This window comes from Sciurus carolinensis, chromosome 9 (genome assembly GCF_902686445.1).
Source record: "Sciurus carolinensis chromosome 9, mSciCar1.2, whole genome shotgun sequence".
NCBI lineage: Eukaryota > Metazoa > Chordata > Mammalia > Rodentia > Sciuridae > Sciurus > Sciurus carolinensis.
Window position 1 is genome coordinate 112,217,896 of NC_062221.1, and position 24,583 is coordinate 112,242,478.

Consider the following 24,583-nt stretch of genomic DNA (forward strand, 5'->3'; position numbering starts at 1 on the left):
CATTACCCTATGTACATGTATGATTACATGAATGGTATAAATCTACATTGTGTACAACTATAGAAACAAAATGATATACTCCATTTGTGTACAATAAATCAAAATGCAGCCTGTAAAAGGTAAAATAAATTAATTAAAAAATGGATATTTTAACTAATGTTGGGGTGGATAGGAGGATAGAAAACAAAAGAAGAAAATGTGTGGCAGGAAAGAAAAGGCCAATTTTTTTCTTTGTTGTCAAACTTAAAGCACCCTACTTGTATACCAAAGCAAGTATTAAAAATCTCTTGATTTCAATCTCCTTTAGTTGGGTAATGATCGTCACAATATGTGAAGGTTAAGTGTGACAGTGTTGCAAATAATCTATCTTTATAACAATGGCTACTTTTCCTGTAAAATGAATTGAAAAATTCATTCAATTTGATTGTATACAGGAACTACATTTAAACAATGGTCTTTCAACCTGATGAATATCAGGATTGTTACTTTCTCAAAACAAAAATTAGAAACATTTATCTTTAGTCAATTCTCAATTATCTCACATGTACATTATCCACTTTGTACATGATCTGCAATTTTAAAATTTCAAGTAATTTCTCCCTATTATTCATCTTTTTTCTTTCAGAATGAATCACCTGATACCTCAGTAGTAAATGAAAACACTCAAAGAAGAAAAATATAATGGGCTGCAAGTCCAAAATTCTTCATCCCAGATCCTATAACTCATTTCACACCCTAATGTAAGTTATTTTTATTATTCAATATTTTGTAATATCCACAACTTTTCTTTTTTTTTTTTTTGTTGTTGATACAAGTTTTAATAAGTAACATACTGTTGGATAAATCACTGACAATATTAAGATAAATTCTAGATTATTGAAGGTAACTTTTCCAAAACTCATACTTATTTGCAGTATTCATTTTTGTAAAAAAACTTCTGGTTTTAAGGCTACTTGAAATGACCTTTCCTTCCAAAATTTAAACAACTACCACAGTGCTATTGTTTCAGTAACTGTTTCATGAAACTGGGGTGTAGAAAGAAGCATAGAGACCCCAGATTCAAAAGTCTAAGGCTGTAGGGAACCCTTGCCTAGTTGAGATAGAAATGGGCATTGAACCCTGGAACCTGCCAGAACCTTAGGCAAGCACTATCAGATCTGAGGGTAGCAAGACAGTTTTATTATCAGACCCACAATCTTAGATATTGCCAATGGTCCTTGGGTTAGTGGACAGAGAACCTGAGAGTTCAATCTTCCATTTAGCTTCCCAATGTCACCAGTCAGAGGTGGGTCTAATAACTTGCAGCACTTGGATGTGGCAGTGGTCCTTGTCTTGTGCCACCTTTCCTCTGCTGCAGTATTTATTCCAAAAGACACTCATGATATTGTCAATTTAGATACATAAAATGGTTTTAATTTGCAGGATGGCAGTAGTCTGGAAACATAGGTAATATATGTTTTTTAAAGCACAAACTCTCCTGATTATTACTTTTGGGATGGGCTCAGGGTGCAGGTTTAGCCAGTGGAAATCAGTGACACAAATCATAAGAGACACAGGTCATGTGCAGGAAATGATGGAAATGCTATGGTAACATGCCTGATCATTGCAGTTTTGCACACTGCAATCAAATATGCTCTGCTAAGACAACACACTAAACAGATACAATGACATTGAATGTATCATGTACTATAATGTAATGTCAATAAATCATTAGGTATATATACCTATGATTCTAGTCTTTAGAGTCACATTAAATATTCTTAACTTGTAATTTTGAATACTAATTTATTCAGATGACTCTCAAAGAGGTAGATTAACTTTACTCAGAATAAGCCCTTAAGAAGTTAGTTCTAGAGAAGTTGACTATGTAGAGGGGTATGGGGGAAGATCTGGATAGGTTCTTCCCTTCCCCTTCAAGCCAAAGAAGAGTGAAAAGGGCTTAGGCACAAGTTCTCAAACCCTCACAGAAGGCAACCAGAGTCCAAATTAAACAACATATGACTATATCATTCCATGGCCAAGTGTAAGAGCCTGGGCCAGTCTGCTGGGAGACATAAAAAATATATCAGATATGGATTGTTCCTCAGAACTCAGGCATGAAGGGAGGAGAATATAAGTACATTTTAGGGCATGTGGTATGGTAAATGGGGTTGGGGATGTAACTCAGTGGCAGTGTGTGCAGAGCATGCAGAAGGTCCTGAGTTTGATCCCCAGCACTCCAAAAAACAAAAACAAAATACAGATAAAGCATCAGAAAGCCTGACAACTAGACCTATTATGTTAGTTGAACAGGGATGAATTACTTTATTACCTTACAAGTTTCTTGCAGTCCTTCAGCATACAGCATTTTAACTTGAATTGATGGCTAAGAGGATAAGGTGCAAGGGGCTTTCTTATATTAGATAATTTTATAGTGGAAAATGCTCCTGTTTTACCTTGACTTGTTCTCCCTGTCCAGGGGGCACAACCCTCACTAAAAGCAGCAGCTAGGGAATTTTCTGAGATTCTGTCATACCTTATTCTTCCAGGATTGCTGTCAGCATTGGATCTTGTTGAAGTCAATCCTCGGTTGGCCACTTCGATGAAGAGGCAAAGGCTGTGGCTAGCCTGGCAGTAGATGTGATTGCTTCAAGTGTTGGTCAGACAAGGGAAGGAGGACACACTGTCTATGACCAACATACTACTTCCAGTTCACCAGATGAATCAGAAAATGAAGAAGGTGTGAGAATTGAAGAAACTGTGCACTGGCACATTTCACAATGGGCATTCCAGCATTGCAGAGCATTTAAGGAGACAGATATTAAATGGTTGACTGGACTGACATTGCCTTAATGAGAACATCTATCCTTTTTCACAGTTGTAAAGTTTCTCCTCTCCATTTTGGTGACCAACAATACTACTGTAAATGTTTTTTTTTTTTTTAATTTACAAGGTATTGATATATTATACTACTATGTAAATTTGCAGAAGTCATAAACCGCCTTTATTACCTTGGGATATCATACTGGTCTTGTCAATGTTCCTTCATATCTATGTGGTTTTTCTGGCTGCCGTTCCTCCTCCCAGTCTGGCTATACAGCGCATCCTTTAACTGTTAGCCCATGTGGCAACATGCTTATTCCATTCCCTAACAACATTCATCCACAGGGTCCAGGTTCTGGCCCACAAACCTTACCCTATAGCAATTTCAATGCTTGCGAAAGCATTTGTAATAAACCAGGCCTCCCAGGATAGCTAGCTCCAATAAGATGATGATAGAAAGCAGCAGCTTGTTGGTTGTCTGTCACTTTTCTGGACATTGAACGGAGAATCTTTCGATTTTTGCTCAAGTTTTCACTTGTGTTTACCAGTCTGTTCTTGGTACGTTCCAGCTGGTCTTCTTGTTCCCTCAGCTCTTCTGTGATTTCTGAGCCAGTCTGGTCAGTCTCTGTAGCAATCCGATGAGAACGTTCAACACTTTGAGTGGCCCTGTTTAGGATTTCAGTGCCTTGCAGAAGCAATGCCCTTTGTGACTGTAGCCGATTCCTATGCTCATTCTTTACGGTATAGGTGCCAAACTTCATGTCTCCTGGGCCCCCAGGTGTGGCTGTCAAAGGAGTGCTTCTGACCTCCTGATGGAGTTTGCCAAGGTCCTTCCTGTATTTTCACAGCTTAGACATCATGGGGTTACGGAAAGATGGATGCATACCGTAGCCCTTCCTCCATCTCTACCTGGTGCTTTTCATCAAAATCTCTGATCAACTTCTTCTCTTCCGTCCCGGCTGTCCCCAGTAGCTGCTAGGCGCCCTTCGTAGGTCTTCATGGAGGCGGTGGAAGATTTCGTGTAGCTTCTGAAATGCTCTGAGGAGGCGGCCGAGGTGGCCATGGTGAGGCCGCGCTCAAGCAGCGGCCGCCGAGATTCTGGGCCCTGGGCCCACTCCTAGCCCAGTGGTCAGCTGCCCAGTCCGGAAGCCATCACGGCGACCACCGTGCCACCACCGCCCAGAACCCACAATTTTTCTTCTATAATTGGTTCAACAATCAAATGTGCAATGCAAATTTTAGCATAACTCTTGGTATTTGCATACATAGCCTCATATCCTTTTGATTATTATAAATCCTCCCAGTAGAAACATGTTTTAAGATGTCTGTAGAGCTCATGATGGAAAGGGAAAGCAGTATCTACAGATGTCATTTACTCTTTGTTCTTATTCCTTAAGAAAAATTATAAAAATTATTATGTGTATATTAAATATTTGCTCAGTTCAACAAGTACTCTAGACACAAGGTATTCACAAATTTGTATTCTAAACCCTAAGGAATATCCTTAAGGATGAGTTTATTTTCCTTTTGAGGAAGACTAAGAACATATAGACAAATGAATGAAAAAAGCTATTGACATTCATAAGGATTGTGAAGAAGACAATATTTGGTATCATATAGAGATTGATGGAGGAGATGGTTTATCTAGGACAGTTGCAGAGAAGTAATAGATCATCCTGAGAAGCAACATTTAGAAAGACCTGAAGGATTTGAAGAATGCAGTTATGAAAAAAGTGCCACTGAGAATATTCTGAACAGAAAAACAAAGATCTTAAGAAGAGTAAAGAAAAAAAGAACATGTGTCTGTGTGTGTGCATTTGTGGATATTCATTCCCTCTTTCAACTAGTATATCTATTTGATCTATCCTTGAAAGTAATTTTTTTTCCTAATTTCTAGTATTTCTAAAAATTATTTCATTTCTACCTGGGAAAGGATAAACAAGTTTACTTTGTTGTTATTTTAAATTCTTCAGTTCAATTCTCTTTTTTGAGATTAGGCTAAATGTCCCTTTGATTGTTATTGAGGTAGTAAAGGAACTGACTAGGGGAATTTTGGAGTGTGTGTTGGCAGCAGTTCCTACGAATAAAATTGCTGTGATCCTTTGGAATAGAATTGGAAGAAAGAGAAAGACAGGCAGGCCTGTGGGTTTGGTACCCTGGCCCTCATCCTCTTGTTTTTTTTTTTTGTTTTTGTTTTTGTTTTTTGTTTCCATTCCATTTAAAGTGCCAGTGACACAGGACCTGGGAAATGATTTCAAGCCAGGTGAATATCCAGAGAGTAGACTCCACACACTATTCATTTAATCTGCATATGAAGGACATCAATAATCTGTAGGTGAAAGGAAATTTTGTATACCAAAATCTTTTTGCCTTCTCTCAAGAAAGTCTTACTGATAAACTTAGGACAATCACAAACATGAATCTGAAAGACTCGAGAATGTGAAATATATTTGAAATGTGAATAAGGATGACGAGCCCCTTCAGCCTATTTTTCTTTGCAGCTTCCATTCTTTATCTTCTGTCTTCTTCTTTCTCATCTCCAATCCCACTCAGCTGCCCCATTTAATCATTTTAATGCATTAACAAAAAACTGTTTTTACTTAATCAACAAAGGAAAGTTGAACTGGCCATTACTAAGGGAATGCTTCCATTAGGGACACTGAAAGGTTTCTACTGAGTTGTAAAGTCCAGCTACCACCAACCCATTCTGTGTTTCTTATGCCAATGGACTTGAAGGCAATAAAAAGGATTACTATACTGAAGGAGGCAATTGACTCTGGTAACCGTGAGGGTCTATGCCTCACAATGGGATTGTAGAAGAATATGTCCTGGACTCAGGCCATGCACCAGAGGCATTTGGTACTTTATGCCCAGGAGTAACTGTAAATGAACAATGGCATCAACCATAGCCCAACAAGTGAAAGGTGACAAAGGTTTCTGACTACACAGCAATTAAGTTTTGGATCATGGATGCCCACATTTCCTCAGGGTTGGGATCAAGTTCACCAGAACAGGCAGCAAAGGACTTGAGTAATTTGGAATGGATGATGGAGGTGAGAGACGACAAATGTCAATTATCCACATGAATAATATAGCCCTTTTTTAGGACTTTTAGAATACTGAAAATGATCACATTTTGGTATTAAAACTGTCATTTTTTTTAAAGAAGCAGTCATGATATCTTGTTCATATATATTTGAATGCCATACAATGATGCAAGCAGATCTTAATGAATAGGATGGACAGAAGCCTACCCAGATCATTAGTCATCCCATACCTCTTGACCCTGTCCATAGCCTCGAGTCTCAGGAATTTTCACTGGTTTCTTAGTTGGAGCAGTCTTTGCAGTGGATCATGCTATTCCCATTGCAATAAATACATAGTTATTGCCTTCACTACCCTGATGTCACAAATAAAAGAGAGTCATGGAAGGTGTTCATGTACAGAAGTCAAGTTGGACCTACAGATTCTAAGGCATGAAATGATCCTGAATTATCCAAATTGTTTGAACTAGATAATGCAAAAAGAGGCCAAAAACTATGAGAAATTGATGGTAAGAAGGACGACATTTCACCAATGACTTTCAAACTTTTCTGACTTTGACAACAATATCACACTTCAGTGTAAATATATAATACATTCACATGCACTTACATATGCTTGTGTGCAAAATACAACTGGAAGAAACAAACCATAGATAATCTTACTACTTGTGATCACTTTGATATTTTCCTTTTTATTATATCTTATTTATTTCATTTATAATAAATTTCTGATCTTTGTGAACCGTAATTATTTCATGAAATAAATTTGGAAGATTTGGATGCTCATTAAAAAAAATCCAAAAGAATCACTTACAGTAATAGTTCAACAATATTTTGTGAATATTTTAAAAATCATATATATATATATATGTGAATATTCATATGTGTGTTTATGTTTACTGAGTTTTGGTATAATGAAAATGTCAAGTTAAAGGTTGAATGTCCCTACATTAGACTGTGTAAGTTCAAATTAGAAATTGAAAAGAAAAAACTGAGGTAACTAAGCATGAGTATTATAACTATAGTGAACCTAAAACTTAACCATGTTAGAAAATCTGACATTTTTCAAATAATGTTTATTATTTGGCATTTGTATTATCTACCTACTTCTGATTTCCTCTGGTATTCATGATAAAGTCACTTTGGGAAATTCCAGGTGTCTTCAGCTAGATCTAGTAAACAAAGGAAGAGCTATTTGTGTTACACCTGGAGTTATATAAAGAACCATTATGACGTGTGTCCTTGGGAGTTGAGATGTGATAGAAGTTGTTGATGGCCAGGTGAGGGAGTGGAGGAGAACTGGATAAAGGAGCAATCTGAAGAGATTGAATCTCTTCTTGTTAATGCTTACGTAAGAGTTTTTGCTCTTAGTTTCTTTGTTGTTATTTTTAAATTGGAAGGCTCCTTAAGCAACTGGAGATGGCACAAACACACCACAGAAAACAAGGAGAAAACAAATTAAAAAGAAATAAAGAGTAGGATTTGGGACAATAATTATGTATTTATTTTTAAAATGATCTTTTATCTAGGGTCACATTGTCTCTCAAAACACCGTTGGTAAATTTCACTATTTCCCATAAGTTTTTAATAAGTTTTAAAAGATTTTTTTCCCAAAATATTCTCACAAAATTTAAAGCTCAATTCAATAGCAATCTTTAGAAATGCAATTGTAAAAAGTATTTTCCCTATCTCAAAGTCATAAAGATATTTCCCTGATTTTTCCTAAAAATTTAAACCTTCATTTTTTTTAATCTTTTAAGATTTACGCCATCAAAACATTATATTTTCTGTGTGGTATATATAATGCAAGAGTCATATTTTTTCCTCATCAAAATTTTTTCAATCCTTTTCTTATTATTCTTCAATTGTGGTACTCCAGACATATATCAAGATTATATTGCCTCGTGATTTTGTTTCTGTTCCTTAGGTCTGTTTATTTAGAAATCTACAACTATCATAGTCTTAATCACTAGAATTTAATATATCTTGGTGTTTTTGTTAGTTACCTATAGTGCCATAATAGTTTATTTCAGAATTTAGTGACTTAAGATGACAGTAAGAAAGCCTTCTCATATTTTGTGAGGGTCAGAAATTCCAGAATTGTAGCACAGGTTTGCAATTTCAGCTAGACTCTCTAAAGAAGTAAAGTCACATAGTCTTCCAAACCAAGGTCATCTGTAGGTTTATCTGGTCAAGAGTGTTTGCCTTCAAGGTTGCTTCCTCACATGACTGGCAGGTAGTATTCATTGTTGGTGAACGGTCCCAATCTCTGTCCACATAGTTTACTCCATGTGAATGGGAGTATCCTTGTAACTTATTATCCGACTTTTCCCAGAGTGAGCAATACAAGAAAGAGAGTCAAAAATGAGTTATCATTTTTATGACTTACCCCTGGACATTACAAGCATCACTTCTCTGTAATCTATCCATTAGAGAAGAATTCCTAAATCCCCATTCCATTCAGAAGTCATTTGGTTTTGATTGATTTATTTATTTTTTGCCACAAGATTTGCACAAACTCATATAGCTCCTCATTTTGTAAGATGATCATAAGTTTATTTTTTAGTGTAGTATTTAATAACTTACACTGATAGGTTTTTAATGTTTTATTATAGGTTTATTCAGGTTTTCTTTTTTTCTGATAAATTTAAATCTCAGGGAATTTTATCCATTATATCATTGGCACAAAAGACTTGTATTTGTTATAAATGTAAATGCTTTGCTTTTCACATATTCTGTCATCAAAAACAAACAAACAACTACAAAAACCCATAAGAACAACAGCAATGGAGTGTGATTAGGGCACATTTATCTTTGTGTTAGGAAAGAATAAAGATATTGTTTCTGAACTTTCTCATCCTTTTCAATAGTAATTTCTTACATATACCTATTTTTCTCTAGGTTACAAAATGTTTCAATATGCTTACTTTTGTTTATTTTTCATTTGCTAACAAATCATGCATTTGAAGGAGTCATTGTTCTGCCACTTATAGAACTTATTAATCCTATTATAGCAATGGTTTGGAGATAACTTCAAACTAAAACTATTCAATGGGCATACACCGATGTTTTTCATTAATTTATGAGTCATTTTTACTTATTAACCATAAAATGAATTTCAATGACATTGGCTATTTGTAGCTGTTCTTAGAGATTGATAAAATGTATGTAAATCATACTGTATAAGTGATGCACAATTTAGTACCAATGTGCTAGATGGTACCAATGGCATTGACTATTGATGCAAGTAGTACAAATTTGGTAGTGATGTGAATGTTTGGGCTAAATTTTCTATAAAAGTTCTTAAAATCCTTATAGAAAAAATGTGGAAACTACCTTATTACATATTACCTTCAAAAGGGTTTCAAGGAAATTAGGTGCTTTTAATAACTCACTGGTAAATAGAAAGTCACACAGGGATACAGGTAGACATGCTGAAATTCTTCTTACTCTATCTTTCTTACTTTCTGAGGAATGTTACAGTTTTACCTTGGGATGTGTACAATAAGTCAAATTTTTATGCACACTAACAGAGATGTGTATAAACTTATGAATACTTTCTCCATATTGCATCATACTCCAACCCATCTGAATATAAAGGGTTCCAAATGAACCAAACAAATAGGAGTAAATGAAAAGAGAAATATTTTATATAGAGATGATAATAACAAATTTAGATACAAATTTAGGAATATCTAGAAATTTTGCACTCTAACATAAGAAAATTGTATTTCTCTCACAATTATGTATGGAGTACCAACTCCATTTTAAGAATCCAATTCAAATTATACAAGATTTGCAATAACTCAGCAAAATCACCACTTACATAAAAGTATAGGAAAAGGCTCAACTTGACATACACTTACAGTGCCTCCACAATATGATTCTTATGCCAACTGAAAAGTGTAAAATTTGATCACTGTCTTTAAATATATAATCTCTAGACACTTGGTCCATGGTTTGAGTAACTAAGGAAAAATATCTTTTGATACTTTGATTTCATCTTTTCTGCATTCTTTTCTCAAATTTGTGAATTAGTTGCACTAGGCAATTAGGGATATCTGATTTTTAGAACAGAGATGATAATTCAATAGCATTTACAAATGAAATAAATCATAATGGTTAGTATAACTAAAATAATAAGAAAACATGAATAGAAAAATGGTATCATTAAATTTCTACCTAAGTTTATCAAAAGCAGACTATCTACATAATTATTTCTTTTTTAACTGAATTTTTATCTTCTTACATTTGCAACATTTATTTATCACTAGATTAGCAGTAGGATAATCTAAAATTACATTTGGCAATACTGGAATATCTCATGCTAGGTACTAGTTCATTTACAGAATCACACATCTTCTTAGAACTAAATCTCAGAAGGTTTTGATAACTATCAATGTACTATAAATGCTTATAACTCCTATGTAGTTTAAACATGGTAATGAGACATTTATTGTCTGATTACCAGCACAAAGAAATTCCAGCCTTCTTGTATATTCATAGAGTCAAACCGAAAAAATTATGTTTCTCAGACTTCATTCCTCACATGCATAATGAATGATGTTGCTGTCAGCAATCAATCCAAAATAGCATTGGAATAATGTACACCACAGACAGACATGACATGCAGACAAATAAAAGCCAATATTCATTTCTTTAATGAATTTATGAGTCAACATGGACACTAGCGTATTAGAATTAGCTCTCTCCTGTCTATGTGCTTGCCATGTGTTTTACTTTTTCCTTTCTCTGAAGGCAATGAATAGGAGAACTAGTCAATAAAAGGACAGACATCTTAAATCAGCTTATAGGATTATAGTAATGTCAAATATTTACTGGGATTACTGTAGAGAAAAGATAACAAACTTTGTCTAATTTCTAAAATTTTGAATGACTAAATCAATAGGCAAATATATAGGGGATAATTAATTTTTAAATTACTATCTATGCATAAAATTGGTATCAGGAATTGGAATGAAGACCAAATAAAATACATACTGTCCTTCTATTAACTTCCTTTTAGAAATATTTGGGTTCAAACTAAAGAATAGCATAAAGTTATTAACTAAAGTTAATAGATAACACTGATATCAAAGGAAAAATAAGCAATTATAAAACAACAAATGAGAATATCTCTTTCCTCTGGTGTTTTAATTTTTGTGTTGCCTAATCTTATATATTCATTAGCTAAAACGTAAGGAACCTCACTCAGTAATAGATGCATTCTATTTCTATTTCTGTGATGCAGCAAAGCCGGATAGGACCAAATGCTTGACATCATTTTACAAAATATTAAGAAATAGTGACATGAGATATCCTACTATATGAGTTTTCCGTGGTGAAATAAATTAGTAAGATAGTGCATACCATCTCTCTTTCTTAAAGAATTCAAAAAGTTATTCAGTAAAGTCCTATCTTCATTTTACCTCTTTTAATCACAAAATGTTTTTTCCTTTTTTCTTCCTCTCTTTTTTTCCTTCTCCTGGTTGTGGGGATAGAGCCTGAACCCCATATATTATACACAAGTGCTCTATGACTGAGTTATACTCCCATTTCTTTTTTCTTTATGTATCAATCATGAATATCCTGCAAATCAATATTCTTTTGAGTACATTTTGCCCAAGATAAATGATAGGCAGATTCTCAGGCAATTTATTTTCAAGTTGGTGCTTGGAGATAAGGTTACATGAACATGGTTGTCTAGAATATTAAATGTTTTCTCCTTCTATAAGCTACTTGAACCAATGAATGTAAACTATTTCTATATGTATTTATATACATATGACTTGCAGCCTTGGTTATACAGTCTATGTAAATTCCTAAATTGTTGATCCTCTCTATTAATAGTGAAAAAGGAATTTTGCAATCTTTAAAAAAAATTTGATATGTATTTTCTGTGTGACAGTCACTGTGCTAAATGCTTTATTATTTTATGTAATTAAATTCTTACAATGAAAAACACTTGAAGGAAAGGAAGGTCTCATTTTACAGGGAAGAGACTGAAACTTTACACAAGCAGTTGTTCAATTTCAGCAGGTGGAAACAGGCAAACTAGTATTCAACCTGACCCTACCCTTAAGCCCGATCCATCATGCTCTCCTAAGCTCCAAGCACCTCATGATCTCAAAGAAATTCTTTGTCTTCATGTCCCACAGGAACCTTGATTCCCACCTATTCTGATCACACATACTTCAACCTGCACAAATAGTGCTTTCTCTGCCAGGAATCAATTTCCACCCCTTTCCAATTTGACATCGTATTCAATATTTTCCTAAAGTAAGTTGTTACCAAAGAACTCTTGCAGAATGAAAAAATTCCCCTATTTCTGTCCATTTAGCACTTTAGAATATCGTACTTGCTTCCATTTTTTGTTATGTTGTGTGCTTTTGACAGTAATGACCAAGAAAGTGACAGATATGGATTTCCAGATTATGGTTCCTGATAAGCACTCAACACAGGTTTCCTGAGTGAATGGAGAAATGAATGAGATAAGGAATTAAGAGATGAATAAAAATAACTAAATTTGCTGGAAAAGTCATCTTCTGTATCACTTTTTAGTATTTTTGGAGAAGCATGTATCTATGAACGAAGTGTGGGAACATGGGGATTTTGGCCCAGGTGTCACTAAGCAGGTACAAATGCGCTAATGGAGCCTGCAACAACACATATATTTCTTTATCTCTCTGGGCCTCCTTTTCCTTATCTGTAAAGTAGCAAATTCATACATTGATGTATTAATATATTCATTCTTTTCAGTAATCAAGCTTTAATTGAGGAGCTATTTTCTACCAGGTACCTTAAATACTGACTACTGTACCAGGTGTTACAAAATACAAGTTTATTTTGTTAGAGATAATTTTAATAACCTTCTGTTTGGGGAAAATCAAAGGTGCCTAATTGCATACCTGAGACATATTTGGCAGGTTGCCTTACAAATTAAAATGTTTATTTGAATTTTTAATATTTTTAACAGAAGCTGGAAAAGAAAAAAAACTAAATATCTTAGGTTTAATAATTTGAGTTAAATATTCTCTCAACAGAGTCCAGTAACCAGAGGTAGCTATTTAAGAAGATCGAATTTTGTCAAGTTTTTATTTTATACCACCAGATATACCAGAATTCCATTAGAATTTTAAAAAAAGATCATTAACTGACTTCTTTCTAAAAATTTTGGTCTTTCACCACATCAACATAAATTAACAGAAAGAAGGAAAAACAACTTGAAGGTATGAATTCTCCAAGATCAATTTTAAACACAGCCTTCTGCACCTGAGAAGGACTGTCCTATAGTTGAATATCACAGTTCCTTTTCTCTCTTATTGTCACATTACCACCCAAATTTGTTTAGTTAAAAATAGATTTCATTCTCTACCTTTATTATTTTGACTTCTGAGTAGTACAAACTAGATCTAATGATTTAGAAAGTCCAAATGCTTATTGTACTATGATAACTATTGATTTATAAAGTGCCTTTCCCTGGATTTAAAGTACTTAAGGAAATTATTAACTCTTTACTGAATGAGAATACTCATCAGTGTTCCCTACTCATGGGAAACAGCAGGTGGTCACACCTAGTAAAATTTCAAATTGTTCCAAAGACAACATCTGAAGTCATGGTTTCATGAAATCTGCAGTTATAAATTTCACAGGTGGCAGTCATGGAATATTATTAGAAATTAATGATTGAACAGCTATAATAATGATTTTCTAGGAAAGGGGCAATCCATGTCTCTTTAGGTCAGTTTTCTTGATGGTTTTCTAACAAGTAAATCCTATTAAATTCTATATAATAAGAAATACAATATCCAACCTATAGACATGACAGTGGCAGAAACATTCAATGTGCTTAAAAAAATCAACAACATTAAAAACAGCATTATGTTCCTATTAACCTCCTAAAGATGCAATGAGAAAAATGCTGTTTGTTTGAATGCGTGAGGGCTATACACCATTGGCCAATGTTTTATTTTCCTCCTTTTCTGTGTATTTGGAAACCCCATATCTCACCCCTCCTTGCAATGGGAAGAGGCCATGTGACTAGTTCACATGACAGATACAATAGGCTGCATCAAGAGTGATGTGTCACTTTCAGGCTGAAACACTCAAAAGCTTTGCTCCGTTTTCCCAATGTTCCAATATGTTGCACCACCTGCTAAAGCAGCCTGGAATCCTGAGTGGCAATGTGAAAATCAACCTCTCTGGAAAGGCATCTGACTACAGTAGACTTTACATGATAGGTAAGTTATCCTTTGTAGTCTTATGCCATTAAAATTTTGTGACTAGTTGCCACCATAGCACAATCTCAATAATTATGAATGACATCCTAATTATCTTACAAGTTTAAAAGATTTTTTCCTAATAAAAATACCCTGACACATTTTTTTGAAAATGTCTTAACCTCTCTTTGTTAAAACAACAGGAACTAAAGATTTAGTCCAAATGTCACCATTTTAGGATGATTTTGTTTTTTAGTCTCTTAATGCTGTTTATAAACCTTAATAGAATAACTCAACATAGATTGTAAAAAGTATCTTCATTAAATTTTACTAATGTTTAAAATTAAAGTCATCATAAACCAGATGCTTAAAATTTTCTGTTTTTAAAGTTTGTATTTCCTGAAACATCATACTTTCCTGAGATTACTCACTGTTTATTCATTGGAACTTCATTTTGAACACCCTTTACTTGGGCAATTCTGCACTGTAAAAACTCCTGCTTAGATATCCAGTGTCCCACCTCTATCCCTCAGAATACCTATAGGAGACTTGCTATTTCCCTGAATACTCTGAGTGTTTCTACTATCTGAAGTTATAGGAGAAATAATTTTCATGATGTTGAAGATTATCACAATAAATGACTTTTCCAATTATCGGACTCTCAAAATTCTCCTTTGTACTCAATGTAGTGTAAAGCTGTTTATTGCTTCTTTATTTCAGGGTCAGAAACATTTTTCTACCTCTAGTCTGGCAAGCATGTGTGAACAGGTGGAATATTTACTATGCTGTGAATACCCAATATATATATGCAATAAGCTCAACCTTTCTGAAATGTTTATTGTGATTGCTTTATGAGCAACCTAATGGTGCTGAACAAACATTTAAAGACTGTTTTCAGTGTAAGTGCCCTAACTAGTAGTCTTTCATTTAGTTCCACTGATCCAGAAGTAAAATCCAAAGATTGTATTACAACATAATGTACAACAATTAAGCTCTGTTTTGCAGGAAACAAACAGAACAGATTTTTGATATGTAAATAATTCATCCTGAAGAGATTGTAGTTAGAGAGTTGGCAACTAGCTTGAGTCTTTAGCAGATTTAGGAAATCCAGCAAATCATGGAAATAAAGTATGGTTGAGAGAGTTCTTACAACATATATAAATGTAGAAATTTACTCCCTCTTCCTCAACCTCCAGAGATTAGACCCCAGATTTATAAATACTGTGTAAAATATTTTCAGAAGTAAAATATGCCTTTCTATTCACTGAGGATTAGTATGTCTTGTCCATTGAATAACTATTGTGAAAGTATTCCCATGGTCTGTGCAGTGAGGCATACAAAATAAGCTCTTGGGAGGAGAGGGAAAATAGAACTTCAGTTTGATACATATATTATATCTTGTTTAATTTCCATTTTTAGATATAATTTTATAATCATCATAATTTAGTACAACATGTATATCATCTATCTACCATTTTAAATACAAGTATTGGCAAAGCCAAATCATTTTTATGATTAAGGGGAAATGCCTAGTAGGTTTTGAGATCCCTGTTTTATTACATGGATAGAAATGTCAAGACATTTCCAATTTTTATTTATGAATGAAAAATAATTTAAAAACATACTTTCATTAAAGACATACTTTTTTTTCCATTTTTCTTTACAGTTTAAAAATTACTTTTGAAAGAATATGTCCCTTGTATGGTACCTATTGTATAAAGTCTGCTATTTGCTCTGAGACCTGGGTTCATTATAGTGAATAGGAACATAGTGGTTTAGACATGTATTTCATTACTGATCCCCCCACTTTTGATGTGTATGATCTCAGATACTTCAGCTAATATGAACACTGCATCCTTTGGGCCCTAATAATAGTCTGTTTCTCTGTATCACTATTTTCTTCTGTCTCTTCTCTCTCCTTTCCTTTTTTTCTGTCCTTTTAAATGTAACACATTTACTAAATTAAAGGTAGACCTCAACATCAGTAAAGTTTTCAGTTCAGGAGTAAAAGATAGGCGGTAAGGGACCTAAGCAACCTAGCAGCTGTGACTAGACATTACACCATGCAGCCTAGAGCAAGAAGTTCCAAGTAATTCCTCTTATTATTAACATGAAAATTCGTTTAAATTTAATTTGCTGCATTTCTTCATCTAGTAAAGGTGAGAACTATATCCAGATATGTTCTCTTTCCTGTGGATGTACACTCACACATTTTTTCTCAGCAGCTAATGAGATGAACATGGACACACTATAACAACAAAGAAATTTATTAGCTCTGCACTGAACTGAATCCCATTTTGCAAGTGTCTAACTCTTGGTTTGTTAATCCACTTCTCCTGGAAACTATATTCCTGCTTTCTCATTTCGAATAGCATGAGTGGTTTCTCTCTTTCTGCAAATATCTGGTATTATTTTGACCAACAGTTCCTTTGCCAAAGTTCTGAATTATGAACCAGAAAATGTTCCTTTTAAATTTCTGCCATTTCCATTCAAATTTTTCAAGTCTGGCATACATTACTCATAGGCTTTTCAGTGAAATTCAGCAATGGGAGAACAATACAACCAATATCCAAGATTTCTTAGAACTTTCTTCTAACCTCTCCCACACAGGTAATCTGGAATGTTGCATAAAACAGCCAAACACCACCTCTGTAAAAATGAATGCACAATACAATTTTTAGTTCTGCAGGACAAAATATCTTGATTGGTTTTGTTGCAACATAATTGAAATAGAAAATAGGAAATATTTTCATACCTATCCCACCATGTTCCAGTATTTAATATTTACCAAGTGCACTGAATACAGCATAAAACCTTTCAACAAAATAGAACTCAAATCTAAATATTGATATTTGCAGCATGCTTTCTGTTCTATGTGCCTGGCGTTAGACAAGAAATGGGATAATGAGTCAAAACAATGTCACTACTGGCCTGAGAGACTCACATTTTATAATGGAGATAGACATCTCAAAGCTCTGTCATGGTCAGTCAGTATTTAGCTCTAGATCCCAAAGTCTCTTTACATGGAATACCTGTGACTCTTTGTCTGTAGGTATTGTCCTGGTATGAGGGTGCACTTGGGCCATGTTCAGGGCAGGCTGAAGAACCAGAGAGTTAGTGCTTTTGCCTGAAACAGGTAATTTAATACCTTTAGGGTGGTAACTCTTAGGTGTGTTCTATACCTGCTTCTGGACTTCCCAGAAAAACTGGCTCATTTGCCTTCCATGTAATCTGCTCAGTAAAGCATCCTTTGTAGATTTCTTCCTTTCTTTGTTCTACTTTTTCATTCCATTGATTATGAATCCTAGGATTCTTTTCCAAATAAAGTATGTATGCCAAAATCCTTGTTTAGAACTTGATTGGGGTTATATGTTTAAGGCCTCAGCTCCTATTACCTGAATTTCTCAGTTCTCTTCAGTTATCTGACATTCTTTGCCTTCCTATGCATTTTTTCTCACAGTAGAGCTAGGTTTTGTCCCTGGCAGTTCAGGACTCCCACGAATATAAATGTAGAAGCTGCCACTTCTTCTTAAGGCTAAGTCCTGGAAGTGGAATAGTATCTCTCCTACCACATTCTATTATTTAAAGCAATCCATGGAACCTGCCCAGATTTCAATACAGGGGATGACAACAGGACATGAATACCAGAAGGCAAGGTTTCTTGGGGCCACCACTGTGATGAACTACCCACTGTGGGTGTGTAAAGATTATATCCCTGTGTCAATGGCATTAGTGAAAGGGTAGGAGGACAGTCTAATACTTAGCACATGATTTCACTCACTCTTTAATCACTCATTGACAGGGAGATATTAAAAATAGACCAAGAATAATTAACCAAAACTTTTTATTCCTTTCTTTAATTTCTTTATTAGAAATTACGGAACATCTCACATGTGCCCTGAATTTTGCTAGTTGTGGTTGGAGGTACTTGCCCTTACTGAGCTTGAGAAATTTAGTTATTTTGGTTGTTTTTGTTTGGCATGAGCCATTTGGCTTGAATACATTGTTTGATACTGTTCTCCTGCCTGGATATCACTCAGCCCTTGGAATCATTATTCCCTTTTATGTCTTCTTCTAGTGCTTTTAACTTTCTTGAGAGTTACCTTCTCAGATCTCCCTGATTCACAGTTCTTTTATCTCTTCTTTGTAAGTTAGCAGAATCTAAATTCACATTTATTTTTTCTTTGTTCTCACTAGTTCTAAACTCCATAAGATCCTACTCTCTTTTGATTCACCATTTCCCAAAACCTACCATAGCCTCTGTCACAGTGGTCATTCAGTAAATAGTTTCTGAGTTAATTAAGGAGTATAGGGTGAATGACTAAACCTTAATGGTGGGTCCTGCTGATTATATCTTCTATTTCTTCACATTTACTCTCTGGAAACACACAAACATGTATCCTTCATTGCAATTTTTTTTTTTTTTTTGGCAGCAACATAAGCTTACAACTCAATGGTGAAGGAATGCAAAAATAGCCAAAATCCTCAAGTATCAAGTCACAACTTTTAATGACTTTTAATAATCTCTTTACCTCCTTTTTACTCTTGTGAGCCTGATGCCTTGAATTCAGGACTCATGCCATTCATTTCATATGTTTCAGATAGATTTAAAATGTCTCTTTAATCATTGAATGTATATGTTAAATAAGTCAGTTTATTATTTAACTAGAAATTATAATATAAATGTTTTTGAATTAACTTTTCAAGTTAATAATTTTACATGCAATTGTAACTATTGGATATATATTCTAAAATGCAGTTACCCTGGTGACAAAATCTAGCACCTGTGTTAGTCAGTTTTGAGTCATTGTAACCAAAATACCTGACAAGAACAACTTAGAGGAGGAAAATTTTATTTTGGCTTATGGTTTCATAAGTTTAGTCCATGGTTGGCTGAGTCTATTGCTCTGGGCCCAAAGTGAGCAGTACATCATGGTAGAAGTGTGTGGCAGAGGAATGCTGTTCACCTCAAGACAGCCAGAAAGCAGAGAAAGAAAAAGGGGCCTCAGGGAAGATGAACCCATCCAGGGAATGACTCCAGTGACTCACCTCCTCTAGTCACACCCACCTGCCTACAGTTACCACCATTGGGCCATTTAAACTCAGATGGATTGATTAGATCACAGCTCTCATATTCCAATCACTTCACCTTTTAACATTCCTACATTAACACAGGGACTTGGAGGAGACACCTAATATCCAAACCATAAAAGAATCTCACATTTCAAACTAATTCTACTTCTGAGTTATTCTCCAGCTATCACTATGTTTGATTTATTTAACTTGCTCTTTCTATTCTCAAAATTAGGTAAAAAACTGAAAAAGATGGACAGAATTCTTTATGGGTTTACTTCAGGAAAATATGTGCTACCTTTAAATACATATACTGATCCCATTTAAAAATTTAAAAGTCCAGATAACCCCAAGCTAGACTACACATAAATTGATGTACATCATATTAATATGTATAATTACATATACAATTTATAAATACAGAATAAGTTATAGTTTACTCAATCCACAAAGAGTGACTTTGTGTCCCTCTCTTGAATAATCCCAAATGACAGGATATTTTAGATGAAGTATACCCAGCCAATATTTACACAGTTTTCAAAGGACAGGCTTATATAATGAACCTCTGTTCAGTATTTGCCAGAGAATATAAATTCTTTCTCAAGAAAGAATATTGCCTGTCTTATAAATGCTGTGGCTTGCACAAAATCTTGCAAATCCAACAAAGTTTTAGTTCTTAGTAGACATAAAATTTGTCATTCCAATCCTGGGACTGTATATGCTTAACCTTTTACAGTGAGTCTTACATCCTTGAGAGACATTAGCACACTTGAGAGCACCCTTGTATTTTAGAGTGCAGCAGGACCCTTACCATGTCCTGCCCACATGCCCAGTATCTGAAGGCTTAGAGAAAACTACCTGGCATAGTTATCTATCCACCAGGCAAGGATGATGATGGTATTATAAAATGAATGCTAATGACATGAAAAAGGGCAAATATCCTGTAGCAGTAGACAGTATTTTAGTTTCAATATCATCTTTTTTCTTTGTTTTCATTATTATCTTCAGTATTCACTTGTGTACAATGTGGGACTTAGACCATAAACAAAACTGCATAACATTGTAAGTGCTTCCTCTTTGTTTACAGAGAGAAATTTCTGAATTTTTAAGGCACATGTATGTAAAACAATATTCAAACCATCTCAATTTTATGTTATTAAACCATCTGTCTGTTCAGAATTCTAAAGAACACTAATACATTTTGGTGTGCTTTAAAATCCACATGTGACATTTTAATTAAATGAAATAAAAAATACTTCCCAAACCATTGGCAAATTTGGGACTGTGTTTGAAATTATTTTAAAAATTTTCTTCAATGCCATCTGCTGATTTATTCCCCCTTAATATCATTTGCCCTGTTTTGTACTACTTAAAAGACTAACACTGTATTTTCCACTTTAGAAATCCTAGTCAGGGGTTTCCAACTCTGATTATAGAATTGTATTCTAGAATTTTCTAATATTTTGTCCTTATTATGTGTACTCAGTACCTTTCTATAAAATGTTTTTCCTTAGAATAATAAATTTGAGCTCTATTCTATGTGTGGTACTGTACCAAATATTTTTCTTTAAAATTTTGCCTTTGAGTAGTTTTAAAATCTTCTGTTTACTACCATCTCTGTATGGTTTTGAAAACCAAACTTGGAATCATAGTGATTCATGTGATCTGATGCAAAGACTGGATTCCACCAACTGAGTTTTGAATTAGACATTAAGTAAAGCAGCCTTCAAATATTTAAATATTAGTGTGATAGCATCTTACCTATTTGTGGTTTGAGGGCATATTGCTACATCAATGAACACAGCAAATAAGTTGGTCTTCCAATTTAAAATCAATGATTCTACATATTGTCTATCTGGACCCAAGCACCCTACATAGCAGAAAATGATGGTCACGCTAAATTTATCTTCCAAATTGTTAAATGTGTGCTGCACAAAAGAAGTGGGCAGGACACTTTGACAGATAAGATGTAGTGTATGATTATCTCCCTGAGTTTGACTTCCTGGGATCTCTTGATTTTCTTCTAAATTCCATTGGAGTAGCATCACAAATCATAGGTAAATTCAAGGCAGAAAAAAAGAAATTAAAAAAAAAAAACAGCCAGTGAATATCAAAAAAGGAGATAAGGACATATGAATTCCAATGTACTCACTGTGTTTTTAAGGTTTAGAAATTTTTATAGCCTTGAAGTGATCAGATGACTTGTTTGTATCTTGACAATACAATTAGAAGTTTGGCTATCATGATGTTCCTAGATATGGACATTGAGGATTACACAAGTAAACACAGCAACAGTATATATTTATTCAACTGTCAAGTTACCTTCTTGTTATTTTGGTATACACACACACACACACACACACACACACACACACACACACATTTTATGTATAATACCTATGATGTTACCTATTTTCCTTTCTGTTTATCTTCTATTTTAAGGTTAATATGCCAAGAGTAACACATGGAAAAAATAGATTTATTCAACTTCAATTTTATTAACCTCAACTAAAATATAGTTTGAGGATTATTTAAAGTAGGTTTTCCAGATAAAATACTGGACACTCCATTAAATTTAAATTTAACATAAACAAATTCTTCTTTCATGGAAAGTACTTATACTAAATACCATGTGTTATTTTTCTGTAATTCATATTTAATTAGTCATCTTGAAGTTTTATTTGCTAAATCTGGTAACAGTAATCTAACTTCATGCAAAGTTTTAAACTTATAAATACCATGTAAGCACCACAAACTGTTGCATTTAATTTTGGAAGACATTTTTAATCTACAAGTTATAGGATTTTTAATACGGCACAGTCAAAAATAAAACATTCTGAGCAATTGGCTATTAAACATAAGAAACTAAATATAAGATACATCAGATAGTAGCTATTAGTCTGTGAAAAACTGTCAATATTTGGCATGCCTAAAATAATGTTTCTGTAGTTTGATATGGTATTCATAGTTTCTAAATGTTTATCAAATGCAAAGAAAAATGATTGCCCAAATTCTGGAGTGAGTGAATCCTTTTATTGTCTCCTCCCTACTTCCCTCTCTTCCTTCCTTATTCCTTATTTTCTCCCTTCCTTCTTTCCTCTATTCTTTCCTTTCTTGTTTTTTTTTTTTTTTCTCTCACTCTTACAGTTGATCTCAAAGATGCCTTCCAACACAGTATTTCCCGCTTATTCAGATGTTTGTATAGGTTTCTCCTGAATTGAATCAAGGTTGTTTTTCTTTTTTTTTTTTTTTCTTTAGTGTGCCCAATAGAGTACAGCAATTATAGTGGCATATTGCTTCAAAAGTGTGGTCTTAAAAGACATGCACTTCTGTCACATTCTCCTGGACTTCTAGTTTTGGGGGAATCCAATTGTCATGTCATGAAGGTTCAGATGGTAGGAGACTGAGGTCCTCTCCCCATAGTCAGTGAGAAACTGAAATACTGCTCAGAGACTGCAAGCTCTAGAGTAAACCTTCAGATGAGGAAATCTTGGCTCACATCTTAGCTGCAGCCTCATGAGAGCTTTTGAGTCACAACCACCCACCTAATGCAATCTAAGGTGCTAACTGCACCAATAGTGTGAGAAAATAAATGCTCACTGTTTAAGGTAATTGAGTTTTGTGGTAATTTTCTCTGTTGCAAAATAAAACAAAACAGTGAGGAAATCTACTTTAAATTTAGATTTTAAAAATATTCCATGCTCGTTTCTTCCTTTTATCTAAAAACATTTGAGACTGAATCTCTAGAACAGGTTGTGTACTATTTATACTAAATCTATACCATTGCTCTTCTGTCATCTGAAGTAAAGTTCTTCTATGTCCAAATATGCTGATACACAACACTGTAGAAGGCCAAACTCTATACTGCACAAATGACACTCAAATTTGACGATTGTTGTTTGTTATACAGTTTAATCCTTTTTATAGAAAGTGTTAATTCTAATGATTCTGATATCCATGTTTAGGAGTGAATTCTTTCCTTTTCATTCCTTTTTTTTTTTTTTTGGTGCTGGGATTGAACCCAAGGTCTCAAACATGCTAAGCCTGTACTATATTACAAAGCAGTGCCCCCAGCTCCAATATTCTGGTCTTGTATTGATTAATGATATTTCTAATCCTTGACTTGACAATGTCCCCGAATATTAAAATTAATATCATTTGTGTAATATAAATTCTACCATCATTAAGATACCAATAAATTTAAACAGCAAGAAAACAAAGCAAACTTCCTTTATTTGGTATCAGACTAACGTGTAACTCTATCCCTCTATTTCTTTATTTATCATTTTGATGTCACAAAATACCTGTTCGGTACATTAATGAGAGATCATTGCATTTGGTAATATTTTTATTTTTCAAAGAAAGGATCAGTTTCTCAGGTTAATGCTTCTGTTTGTTTATACCTAATACTGTACTGGGAATATCTAATCACATTGTTTTGACCTACTAAGCTTAATCCACTGACATTAATGCTTACAAAGTATAGCTGTAAATATGGGACTCTCAGATTTACAAATATCATCTTCATTTTATATGACCATAGTATATGGTACATTATTTTTTCTTATAAATTTAAAACCTTTCCACATTTGTAATTCATCTAATTTTAATCACATAAAAGTCTTATTATTTTGATCTCTGTTTCATTACTATAAAATGCTTATAAACTAACACATTTGCTAATATTTAAAATATTACAGAAATATCTGTTTACTAAGTGTTGGGTATCTTTAACTAATACATTTTGAATGTTCTTCTTTTGAACTGAGATTAAAGGGCTCTTGTAATGTTTTCATAAAAATGAAAGATGTAGGTCTATTTAAATAGTACACTTTAAACAAAGGTTAACTTCTTCATCAGCTTTTCCCTACACAGTTGATATTCAAAGAATTATGGCATTTTAAGTTTTTTTAGAAATGAGGCAAACTGTTTTCTCCTTTTTTTTCAGTTATTCAATGAGCATAAACCCCCTTTAACATGGTTATATATTGTAATTAATTAAATATCAATAGTTATTAACTTATTAGTTTGAGAATAGTTCAAAAAAGTAAGAAACTTTTATCATTCCACTAATAAAAATTTCAAGAGTTCATGAATAAACAATATAAATATTTTAAATAAGCTTAATTGAATTTTAAGACATTCTAAGCATTTTTAAATAAAATATACATCAAATGTTCTAGTTGGTTTATTTTACTTATTTTCCAAACAAGTATTGAATATTCACTACCTGTGTTTTATGTACTGAACCAAATGCTGGTTTGAAAACACTAATAGTTAGGATCTCTAATTTTGCAGAGCTTTTTATTTTAATTTTTCAGTGCTGGGGATTAAATTCAGAATCTCATACATGCCAGGTAAGCACTCTACTATGATGTACATCCAGAGTCCTACAGCAGTTTTGATTATTGATCTGATAGAAAAATGTCCATTGAGGGGTAAAAT

General features: G+C 33.8%; 1 protein-coding gene and 1 pseudogene across 7 annotated transcripts in view; both read right to left on the reverse strand.

Moving 5' to 3' along the window:
* Nucleotides 1–24,583, reverse strand: part of Robo2 (roundabout guidance receptor 2) — a 1,215,662-nt gene that overhangs the window by 1,083,513 nt on the left and 107,566 nt on the right. The gene's annotated exons all lie outside the window — the stretch shown is intronic.
* On the reverse strand, nucleotides 3,188–3,865 carry LOC124993092 (vesicle transport through interaction with t-SNAREs homolog 1B-like; annotated as a pseudogene).